The 12,634-nt window shown below is 38.8% G+C and overlaps 1 protein-coding gene across 1 annotated transcript in view; it reads left to right on the forward strand.

Moving 5' to 3' along the window:
• LOC129244110 (uncharacterized) overlaps positions 1-12,634 on the forward strand; it is a 46,086-nt gene that overhangs the window by 27,132 nt on the left and 6,320 nt on the right. The gene's annotated exons all lie outside the window — the stretch shown is intronic.

Genomic DNA, 12,634 nt, shown 5'->3' on the forward strand with positions numbered 1-12,634 from the left:
GAAATAAGTCTAAATCTTAGTGCATTATTGTTTGCAAAGACTGTCGGCTGACACCAAGTTGAGCAGATAAGCTTCTTGTTGAAACCCTTGGATTGCTTTGTATAGCTGCAGCTACAGCAGCGATCGTTTCCTCCGTCCGAACTGGTGGGTTTCGATGATAAGGCCGTCTTGCGACTGTTCCTTGCTCAGCAAAATTATTCACCAGTCTCATTATGGTCCATCTGCTCGGGGGATCGCCGCCAAACATCCGCCTGTACTCTCTCTGTACCAAAACTACGGACTCCAGTGCGTGATAGCGGCGGACTATCCAAATTCTTGTTTGCGTGTCCCAGTTATCCATTTTAATAAATTTTAAAGATCAATCTGCAAATTAAAACAAAAATGGAACAGATAACTTAAAAAGAAAAAAAGTTATTCAAATTTTTTTTGGTAGCGGCTTTCATCAGCCACCCTGTATTAGACACTATTTTTGTGACTGGAGATGATTCAAATATTTAGTAACATGAAGTAAAAAAAGTTACCAAATTTGGCGGTGAAAAGTAATGGAAACAGGCAGCGAATAATGAGGTCCAATTAATGAAAATTTTTTATCGTTTCCTTGAAATAATTTTTTTTGAATTTTTTTTTTTTTGAATTTAGAAATATTGGAAAACTTTTGAACATATTTTCTTCCAGTAAAAATTTGCCTACGGAATTTCTAGATGATAAACAAATTTCTTTTTATTCGCACCCATTAAACTTCATTTTGGTTTTTTTAAATAAAATATCTATGAAATGAGACTTTCAGATATTAGTCCATAGATGTAGCTAGGAGTACTTTTAAACCTTCCTAAATGTCTTGTTTTTTCGTCTCTAATCTGTCAACAATATTCAGTTCATTGTTTTCATACAACAATGCTTTTTTGTCGCTCTTAAAAATGTCGAATTTCGTGCCTTCAAACTACGATTTGGGGGCATAGTTGATTTTCTGTTATCAATTGAAGAAAAACGCTTCTCAAGCTCATGAAATGCTTATAGAAGCTTATGGTGGACATGCTCTAAGTATAGCACAGTGCTTCAGGTGGTTTGAAAAATTCCGAAGTGGTGATTTTAGCGTGGGAAACGAGGACCGTGGCCGGCCACGGAAAACGTTTGAGGACACCGAATCGCAAGCATTGTTGGATGAAGATGATAGTCAAACGCAAGAAATGATGGCAGAGCAGTTGGGAGTGACCCAAAAAACCATTTCCAAACGTTTGAAAGACATGGACATGATTTTAAAGGTCGGAAGATGGGTGCCGGATAAACTGACTGGAAGGCAGCAAGAGAACCGAAAAACCACATGTGAAATGCTGCTCTCCGGGTTCAAAAAGAAGTCTTTTTTGCATCGAATCGTTACGGGTGATGAAAAATGAGTGTATTTCTCCAATTCCAAGCGTGTGTGTTTTCTGGGATCAGCGTGGTATGATTTGGTACGAGCTATTAAAATTAGGTGAAATAGTTGACGGTGCACGCTACCAACGACAATTGGCGGATTTGAACAGCGCTATACACCGAAAACACCCAGAATATGCCGAATAACCCGATCGGCGTTACAAAGTAATTTTTCTTGATGGCAATGCACCGCCACATCGAACAAGAGCGAGCCGAGAATTGGTGGAGACGTACGATTGGGAACCGCTGGTGCATGCGGCTTACTCACCAGACTTGGCGCCTTCCAATTTTCATTTCCGAGCAGCGCTTCAATTCTCACGAAGAAGCTAAAAAATGGGTCGGTGATTGGTTTGCGGCCGAAGACGGTCAATTTTTTTTGGCGCGGCATCCACAAATTGCCTGAAATTGAGAAAAATGTGTCCACAAATTGGGAAAAATGTGTCGCTAGCGTTGGCTATTATTTTGAAGAATAAATTTGTAACCATTTTTTGTTAATAAACGTTTGAAATTGAAAAAAATTCTCATTTCATAGGTATCTACAGGTATGGCATAGAAATTATATTTCCCTGCAGAAAGTTCCTCTTTGTGACTAGTGACTGCTTACTGAACCATGGAATTAAAGTGGCTAAAAATTACCGAAGTCTGTGCCTGCAAAATGTGAGAGAGTAACATGGGAGATGAGAAATAGTTCGCTCTACATACATAAGTGTGATTTTAGCTTCTGAAAATCAATCGGAAAAGCAGTCTCAGCACTATGATGACTATACACTGTATTTTTTTTTTTTAATTAGTGTAAATCTGGCGTTTGGTGTCAATCAAATTTCTGTAATGTTTGCCTTGCCCACTATTTTTGACAGTTTAGAGTAACTTAAACAAAACTTGACAATTTAGAGACCAAATAAATAGAACAAAAATTTAAATTGCAAAACTACTGCTGCAACCTGTTAAGTGTGCCTTGTATATACAAAAAATATCTCTCTTGTTACTTTTCTAAAAAATCGGCATACTTTAACTTTCACGGCAACCATTTTTCACATATGAAAGTTAATATTGGATATATGTAATATACATATCCAAGTATGTATTATATGAATTTGTATTAACGTATTGTTAAGCAATAAAGCATTCAAAGTTGAAATTAAAGCCTGTAGCTGTTCGAATTTTGATTGCCTTAATTGTATTTACAGCGAAAAGTCTATAACTTTACTATGCGCAAAAAAACATGCAAATATTTTTAATAATTGCCATAGATAACCAGAAAAAAAAAAGTCAACAAAAACCCAATAAAGTGGAAATTTCATATTTCACAGATATGCCTATATATTATACCATATAACAACAGATATGAAATTTCCTTGCATGGCATGTGCTTATGCAGTTTAAATTTAAAAAATTAAAATGATTTTGAAAGCCCTTGTAGCATTGCTGTTTTATTGCTTATTATTGCTGTTCTTATGTAGTTGTCCAAAAATTTCTTTGATTATTGTGAATAACTTCTGCTCATATATGAACGAGACGTTATCAATAAAACGGTCCGCGTATGACATATGGCAAAAATAAATTTTTTGTTTTTTGGTAGGACTGTTATAAGCTTGCATGGCAAATTTCAGCGTGATATGTCACATAGTTTGTTTTCTGTGCTACTGTAAACAAGTCGAGTGTGTTCTTCGAATTCTCTTTTATGACTTCAATTGTCTTAAAATGTTTTCCACGGAGCGGCAACTTGAGCTTGGGAAACAGGAAAAAGTCACATGGAGCCATATCAGGCGAATACGGTGCTTGCGGAACGATATTAACATTATTTTTGTTCAAATAATCGCGAACAAGACGTGATGTGTGAGTTGGTGCATTATCGTGATGCAAGAACCATGACTTGTTGTCCCACAATTCCTTCCTTTTAAGACGAATGTTCTCGCGCAAACGCTTTAAAACGTCCAAATAATATTCAGCGTTAACCGATTTTGCGATTTGTGCGATTTTCAAGCACAATTTCCTTTACTTTTCCGATGTTTTCGTCGTTTACTGATGTTGATGGACGACGTTCATGAAGCAAGTTTTCAACCGATGTACGGCCCTCTTTGAACGATTTGTACCACTGGAAAACACGTGCACGCGATAGAGCAGAGTCCCCATAGGTTGTCTGCAACATTTTTAAGGCGTCTGAAGCCGAAATTTTGTTGGAATAACAAAATTTCAAACAAATTCTTTGTTCAACTTGAATTTCCATCGTTAAATTCGAAGAACACACTCGAGCTTGACTTGTTTACAGTAGCACAGAAAACAAACTATGTTACATATCACGCTGAAATTTGCCATGTAAGCTTATAACAGTCCTACCAAAAAACAAAAAATTTATTTTTGCCATATGTCATCCGCGGACCGTTTTATTGATACCGTCTCGTTCATATTTGAGCAGAAGTTATTCACAATAATCAAAGAAATTTTTGGACAACTACATAAGAACAGCAATAATAAGCAATAAAACAGCAATGCTACAAGGGCTTTCAAAATCATTTTAATTTTTTAAATTTAAACTGCATAAGCACATGCCATGCAAGGAAATTTCATATCTGTTTATTGGCTTATGTACACTGCGCTGAATAACTATAGCACAGAGACTTATTGACAAGTTTTGACAATTTAACAAGAAAAGCATCAAAAATTTTCATTAAGAATTTTTAGAAAAATTACGTATGTATATGTCGTTCGATAGCCCATTGAATCTTGGTATAATAAAGAGCGAATTGGAAGTGACTCAAAAATTGCCTTGATTTTTGACGATTTTTTTTGTTGGCGGTGTTGGGTGTTTTTTTTTCATACAAAAAAAATTTCGCGCATTCCTTATTAAGCATAATATTTGATTTTGAGGCATAACCGTGGGTCTAACTCGGCAATTATGCTTCGCGCTCCGCATATTGACTTTCAAGGATTCATGCGTTTGTGGGGAAATTGCGTTTACTCTCTCACACGACATTTAATTTTGAGGGGAAGCTGCTAGTCTCTCCTCGCAAAATGTTAAGCAGCAGGAGAAACATCAAATCAGAAAAGTTAATTTAACTTTGGAAAAACTAGATATGAAGATTTTAGATATGAAAGAAATAAATAAATTTACATCGGAATCTACAGAATGTGCCTGGAGAACACACTACGTAAAGATTTTGGAATTTTTAATATTTCTTATTTCACTTAAGTAAGAAACGATCAGTAAGTAAGAAACTTCCAAATTTTTATTGGTTTTCTGTTCGTTCACTGCTTTGAATATTTTTTTTCTTTGGGAGAGGCCAGATAGGAAACATTCATTAGTGGGTTGTGTGGTATGTCAACCACGCGGCCATGAAAGGAAAACGTTTTGCGTCCGTAGAGGCCATCCAAAAGGCTTGTACTGACATCCTGAAGGACATTCCGGTCAATGACCTGAAACACTCTTTCGAAAAGCTTTTAGATCGCGCAAAACAGTGTGTCGAGGCCAGAAGGAATTATGCATTTTGAATAAATGAACTCAAAGTTATCGGAACAAAGCTACTGTCGTTTCCATTTTAGCTCAGTCTTGTTTATTTTGGACTTCACCTTTTTATAATTTTGGATTTAGCCATGGAAAATCTACAATCGACCAAATATTCAAAATACGTTGTCAAGTCTTAAAAAATACTGGTGAAAGGAGAATCGGCACACACCATCTCTTTGTAGATTTTAAAGCTGCATTCGACTGCACAAAAAGGAGTTACCTATATGCCGCGATGTCTGAATTTGGTATCCCCACAAAACTAATAGGGCTATATAAAAGGCTATCGTTCAATACCAGCAGCGTCGTCAGAATTGGGAAGGACCTCTCCGAATCGGTTGATACCAAACGGGTTTCAGAGAGGGTCACTCGCTGTCGTGTGACTTCTTTTACCTGATGCTCGAAAAGATCGGGCGAGCCACAGAAATTAATCGCTCAGACACAATTTTTTTATAATATACATATGTACAATAGTTGGCATATGATATCAATTCATCGGCCTGAACATCGGACAAAACGAAGTACCCCCTGTCATAAGAAAACAGGCGGCGCACTCGCGTATCGGCACCAACGTCACTATTGATAGTTATAATTTCGAGGTTGTAAAAGATTTCGTTTATGTAGGAACCAGCATTAACTCCAATAATAATGCCAGCCTTGAAATCCAACCGAGAATCTCTCTTGCCAAAAAGTGCTACGTTGGACTAAGTAGGCAATTGAATAGTAATAGTCTCAACGAACAAAAAACTATCACTCTATAAGGCTCTCATCTCTCCCGTTCTATCATATGACGCAGAAGTTTGTACGATAAAGGCGTACCTTGGAGTGTTTGAGAGAAAGATTCTACGAACCTTTGCACGTTAGCGTCAGCAAGTAGTGCAGCAAATATAGATCCAGCCACTTTGTTGGCTGTGTCATGTCGTCCGAATGGATACAAACGCTCCGTCTCTGAAAGTATTCGATACGGTACCAGCTGATGGTAGCGGAGGAAAAGGAGTACTTTCTCTATATTGGACTGATCAGGTGGAGGACTTGGCTTCCATTGGCGTGTTCAACTGACTACTGCGTAGCTCGAGAAAGAAACGACTCGCGCGCTTTGTTAAACTTGGCTCATATCGCTTAAGCGGTGATCGCTCAATCAAAAAGCAGAAGCCATAATTTTGGGATTCCCCATTTGGTCGTGAATTTTAAATATTTTAGTAAATTGTCTATTTTCTGCCTTACATCTGTCTAAATAAACGCCATCGAACTGTAACAAAAGTGCTAGTAAATACACTCGAACTTGAAATACCCTGTATATATGCATGTGTACATGTACCTACACGTACCTACACTCATGTATATTCGTTATACTTTGATTATCTACATATGTACATGTGTCAAATTATTCGAAGTTCAAGCGAAAAAATAGGCTATTAAAACAATATGTGTTTTTCTATTTAATAATATTAATTTAATACACTTTTTCATTCGAGGAAAAAAGCGACGCTGATCACCAGATTTTCCCACTTTCTCTAGTTAATGCTTACAGGGGTGTGGAATTCTGATAGCGAGAAGAAAGCCAAAAGTAAACAAAATTTAATTGATGAGACTTATTTGTTATTGTTTATAGGGCGCATATGTTCATAAATATGTATGTGTATAAGCTAATTTATAGAGCTCGTTCACTTTACTTTGCCACTAAATGAGCATATGTTGCACACATATGTATGTAAGTATATGCATATGTAGATATGTTTTTTGTAGTATTAGATGTTGAGAAATCCCATCAACAGCTGCATTTCCAAACAAAAATTAGAGAAAAGCCATACAAAAACAAATTGATAAATTTGTTGGTAAATATGTAGTACCTATACTATGTAAATACTGGCTCCAGATAATTGAGTTGGGCAAACAAAAGAGAGCAACACGAGGCGTATGTGAGTATTGAAATGCGAAAATATACAATTCTTTAGATGTATTTACTCTACTTACTTTTTGTTGAGTAAACAAACTTTTCTCTTAGCTTGAAAAAGAAATTGGATTTTTAGAAATTCTTTTTGAATTTTGAATATGAACTCCCTAAATTGATTTCGGAACACAGCGGTTGTTTTCAAAAATAAAAATAAAACAGATCTGCATTTCACGGCTTTAGTGAAACATTTGAAGATCAAAGGGGTGCTAGTCTCTGCATAAGCGGGGCACTAAAGACTACGCCCACGGCAGCGATGAATGTCATGCTGCACTTACTACCGATTGAGGCCTACAGCAAACAGCTGGCGGCGAAATTGGCACTTAGGTTAAGAGAATCTTCTTACCTAGCCACTAATAGGAAGGGCCACGTAAGTAGACTAGATGAATAATCCTTCTTACATCAAACGACAGACCTTTGTAACTCAGTAAAGGTGAATGTAAATACATCCTTTACCACAACTTTCCCAACGAGAGAAAATTGAGAAAATGGGGTAATGGACGTGGAATCATTATCTATACTGGTGGTTCCAAACGAAATGAACAAGGAAACTCTGAGGAAATGAGTGCCAACATTTCATTCCGGCTACCGAATCACTGCAGCGTATTTCAAGCTGAAATTCTGGCTACTAGGGAAGGCCTGTTAGCCTTAAAGAAAAGTGTTCTCACTACAAGAGAAATAAATATATAATAGGACTATGAATAAGTTCCTTACGGTTTTACAACAGATGGCGTAACTTGATTATTACTCCATCGATCCACATTTCCAAACATTCATTGGAGAGCTACTGTCGTAAGGCACAAACGTCAGTATAAGTTTTTTATTTGAAGCGTAAACAACAATATTTTTACCACACTTGAAAATGTCGAATTTCGTGCCAAATAATGTGTTTTTGCGGGGAATTTTTTAATATGAAGAAAAAAGCAGCCGAAAGTCATCGTATCTTGGTGGAAGTTTATGGTGAGCATGCTCTAGCTGAGCGAACGTGCCAGAAGTGGTTTGCACGCTTTAAAAGTGGTGATTTTGGCTTGGAAGACGAAGAACGCGAGGGTGCGCCGCCAAAGTTCATGGATACCGAATTGGAGGAATTGCTCGATCAAGATCCGGCTCAAACGCAAGAAGAGGTTGCAAAAACTTTGGGAGTTGATCAATCAACCATTTCCAAACGTTTAAAAGCCATGGGAATGATCCGAAAGGTAGGCCATTGGGTGCCGTATGAATTGAAGCCAAGAGACGTTGAACGCCGTTTTATGGCATGCGAACAAATGCTTCAACGGCACAAAAGAAAGGGTTTTTTGCATCGAATTGTGACTGGCGATGAAAAGTGGGTCCATTACGACAATCCAAAACGTCGGGCAACGTATGGATACCCTGGCCATGCTTCAACATCGACGTCGGCGCAGAATATTCATGGCCTGAAGGTTATGCTGTGTATCTGGTGGGACCAGCTGGGTGTTGTGTATTATGAGCTACTGAAACCGAATGAAACGATTACGGGGGATGTCTACCGACGACAATTGATGCGTTTGAGCCGAGCACTGCGAGAAAAACGGCCGCAATACGCCGATAGACACGACAAAGTTATTTTGCAACATGACAATGCTCGGCCACATGTTGCACAAGTGGTCAAAACATACTTAGAAACGCTCAAATGGGATGTCCTACCCCACCCGCCGTATAGTCCAGACCTTGCGCCATCCGATTACTATCTCTTCCGATCGATGCAACATGGCCTGGCTGACCAGCACTTCCGTAATTACGATGAAGTCAAAAAATGGATCGATTCGTGGATTGCGGCAAAACCGACCGAATTTTTCACAAAGGGAATCCGTGAATTGCCAGAAAGATGGGAAAAAGTAGTAGTAAGCGATGGACAATACTTTGAATATTAAATTTGTAACCATTTTACGTCAATAAAGTTTCAAATTTCGAAAAAAACCGCACGAACTTATTCATAGTCCTATTATTTAGATAGCCAATCGGCCATGAAAGCATTACAATCACCTAATATTAACACGAACACAGTAAAAGAATGTGTTGACGTTTTGACAGAACTATCACAGTACTTTGCAATAAACCTGCACTGGGTCCAGGTCACAGCGACAACTTGTAACAATCTTTAGCAACTTGTAAGATGCTTATAGACAAGCACGCTATCAGAGCTGCCAACGGGCTATGGACTCAGTCCCTGACCTGTGCAAAAAGTAGGATGACGTGGCCAGTATAACTGGTCTCTCTCTCAATTGCATCAGAATTCTTCGATATCGTATAAAGATAATTTAGGTACCTGGTCACAGTGACATTGCTGGAAACTGCGAAGCCAACGAGTTGGCCAGACAAGGGACCTGTGAGGCGGTGTGCCCGCGAAAGGAGATGATCGGGATCCCCTTGACAACCTGCGCTCTACTCCTGGAAGGATGGGCTTTGCACCAACTCAGCGAGCGCTGGGTTAGCACACGAACGTGTAGGGTGCGAAGTCCTTCTTGCCACGTTTGAATAGGAGGCGTTCGAGGAATATTCTGAGGATGACGAAATCTCATCTCTCAAATTTCGTGGGCATCCTCACGGGGCACTGTCCGCGGGGTACACATGCCGTGAGACTCGGAATCACTTCGAGTCCTTTTTGCGTCAGCTGTATGGAGGATGAGGTGGAATCATCTCAGCACCTGCTCCTCAGCTGCCCAGCTGTCGCGGGACTAAGATTCAAGAATCTTGGTTCTCACTTCTTTTCTGCGCCTGCTGATATAGCGGGTCTTGATAACAAAAAACTGATGAACTTCATCAGCAGCATAGAGAGGTTAGCACAATCGCAAACCAGTCACCGTTCATAGTCCACAAACACTCAACCTTCCCCAACCCTTTCCCTTTCGTCCTATCGTCCTTTTTCTTCACCTCTTTTTCCGCCTCTTGCAATGGTATCACAAAGGATGAACCAAACTCTTTCGTCCAAGTGAGCCCACTCTCTGGGTAACCATCACTACCTAACTTAACCTAACCAGTATGGAACATGGGCCGCACAAACCGACTGTTGAAACGGAACAGGGAGGGCATGAGAAATCTTCTTGGGGTTCTAACAGGGCACTGTCTGGTTGGCAGACATGCCAGCAGACTGAGAGCACCCTATAACCACTACTGCAGAAGCTGTAACGACATTTAAGCCGAAGAGGCTAAAGAATACTTTCTATGCGGGTGCATCGCTCTGGGTAGAAAAAGGTTCAATATTTTATGAAAAAGTTCCTTGAATAACTTGGCAGAAGTAGCCCATTTAGCTTTGTTAGATACTTTAAATCTACAGGTTGGTTCAATGAGATCAATGTATAGTGAGAAGAGGGGACAGCCCTGGTGATGTCACAATGGGCCTACAGTAGGCCTAGGTGTGCCACTGTATCTACCTACCTTAATGGGAAGTAACATCAGGAATCCTGCAATGACGTAATTGTTAATAATAAATTCATATTTTTTTCATTTCGATAAAGTAGCTGCAGAGTGTCCGGTGGCAGAATTAGGAATTAAACGGTAACTTGAAACATAATTTAAAGAGAAAGAAAACGAAGAGAAGTTTGGTTTTTTTTTCTTAATATTAATCTTTACATCGAATACACTTTAAGAATCTAGGTACCACGGCGTCCAGGATATGCCATCGAAACCGCTTATCAGTTTGTTAGGGAGGAAAAGACGCACTATCGCCATGGTCCTCTCTCTGGTCTAGTGTGGCGTGGCGCTATCTCCTGAAAGTATGTGCGTGTACTGGTGGAGGAATGTTCTCTCATTATTTGCATAAACTAATCATCTAGCATGTGCTGATAAGACACCACGTCCATAGTAATTGCTTGTCCTCGAAGATTTTCAAAAAAATATAGTCAAATTATTTCACTGCTTAACAATGCATGCCAAAGCGTCACTTTGGGACTGTGAAGTGGCCGTTGCTGTTTTAATAGTAAGTTCTGTCTTTGTAGTGATAAAAAAGCATTATTGTTTTCTAAAAAAAGTATAAAAATAGAAGATATGTACAAAAACTTTCAACATTGAATAAATCTTAAAATTATTAAATTTTTTGTTAAATTTTTCCGTTTACTTCTCACTATAGCCAAGCCTACAAATAAACCAATTTTTATAAAAATTTACGACATTGTCAAAAATACTTGGATCATTAGACATGGAATCACCCTACATAGTCGAGAGTGAATTCCATAATCAGTTATAGACTGCCCAGTGTTGCCTGCACACAAGCCTTTCCTACAAGTAAAAAACGGATACTTCATTGAATAATTTATAGAGAGCAGATTTTCTTTTTATCATTGAAATTGCCAATTCCTTAACATAAATACAATTGAATCTTTCGAAACGCAATTTAGTTGTCCCATGAGTAGTTGCAAATAACAAAAAGTTACATTTATTTTCTTAGGTGCGCAACTAAGTTCTCGCTGTTTGTCAATAGATGCCGCCAGCACTGTGTGCTAGTCGATTCTAACATGACCTAGACATCATAAACCAAGCTTAGACATATGGTAAACAAACTGCTTCGACACATTTGTGATTTTGTTTTGGTATCATATACTTTGGTTTTGTGAAAATGTCTGATTTTGTGTCGAATAATCGTCATTTGCGGAAAGTGTTGATTTTTCTCTTTGATTCGAAAAAAACGGCGGTTGAAGCGCACAAAGTTTATGGAGATGCTGCTTTAAGTGAAACAACGTGCCAAGATTGGTTCCGTCCCTTCAAAGACGGTGATTTTAATGTTGACCACCGTCCGCGTGAAGGAAGGCCGAAAACCTTCGAAGACGCTGAATTGGAGGCATTGCTCAATGAGGATCCATATCAAACACAAGAAGAGCTTACTTCAGTATTAGGAGTTACCCGCCAATCTATTTCCAAGCGATTGCATGCTTTGGAAATAATTCAGAAACAGGGGACTTGGGTTCCTTAAGAGTTAAAACCAAGGGATGTTGAAGATCGTTTTTTCGCCTGTGAACAACTGCTCTAGCGGGAAAAAGGAAAGGGTTTTCTTCATCACATCGTGACGGGTGATGGAAAATGGATTCATTACAGCAATACAAAGAAAAGAAAGTCATGGGGACTGCTCGATCATCCTTCTACGACGTCGTCTCGGTCGAATATTCACGAAGATTATGCTAAGTAAAGAGTGATTTTTTAAGCGCTATAGGAAAGTTTTTCAAAAAAACACACGTAAAATTCAGTACAGTCCATATATAATAATTTAATGTTTGAAGATTATTTCATGCCAATTTTGGCATACTCTTTCCAATGTTTCGGCCGGTACCTCACATATAAATACTTTAGTGTTGTCTCCCAATGCAGGCTTGTCTGAATAGACATGAGCTTTAACATAGCCCCACAAAAAATAATCTAAAGGCGTTAAATAAAATGTTCACCGAACTCCCCTCTCAATAAGTCCATTGTTACGCGTGCTGTGTGACATTTGGTACCGTCTTGCTGAAACCACATGTCATGCAAGTCAAACTTTTGCATTTTGGGCAAAAAAAAGTTGGATATCATTTAACGGTAGCGCTCACCATTCACAGCTACGTTACGATTTCCAGCATCTTTGAAGAAGTACGGTCCAATGATACCTCCAGCCCATAAACCGCACCAAACTGTGCTAGCTCTTGCAATTCTTCTGGCTGATCTTCACTCCGAAATCGACAATTCTGCTTATTTACGTACCCATTGATCTAAAAATGAGCTTCGTCGCTGAACACAATTTTTCGATTAAAAGTGGATCTTAAACTGTCTTAACAGAACACGCA

Source organism: Anastrepha obliqua, chromosome 4 (genome assembly GCF_027943255.1).
Source record: "Anastrepha obliqua isolate idAnaObli1 chromosome 4, idAnaObli1_1.0, whole genome shotgun sequence".
Taxonomy (NCBI): domain Eukaryota; kingdom Metazoa; phylum Arthropoda; class Insecta; order Diptera; family Tephritidae; genus Anastrepha; species Anastrepha obliqua.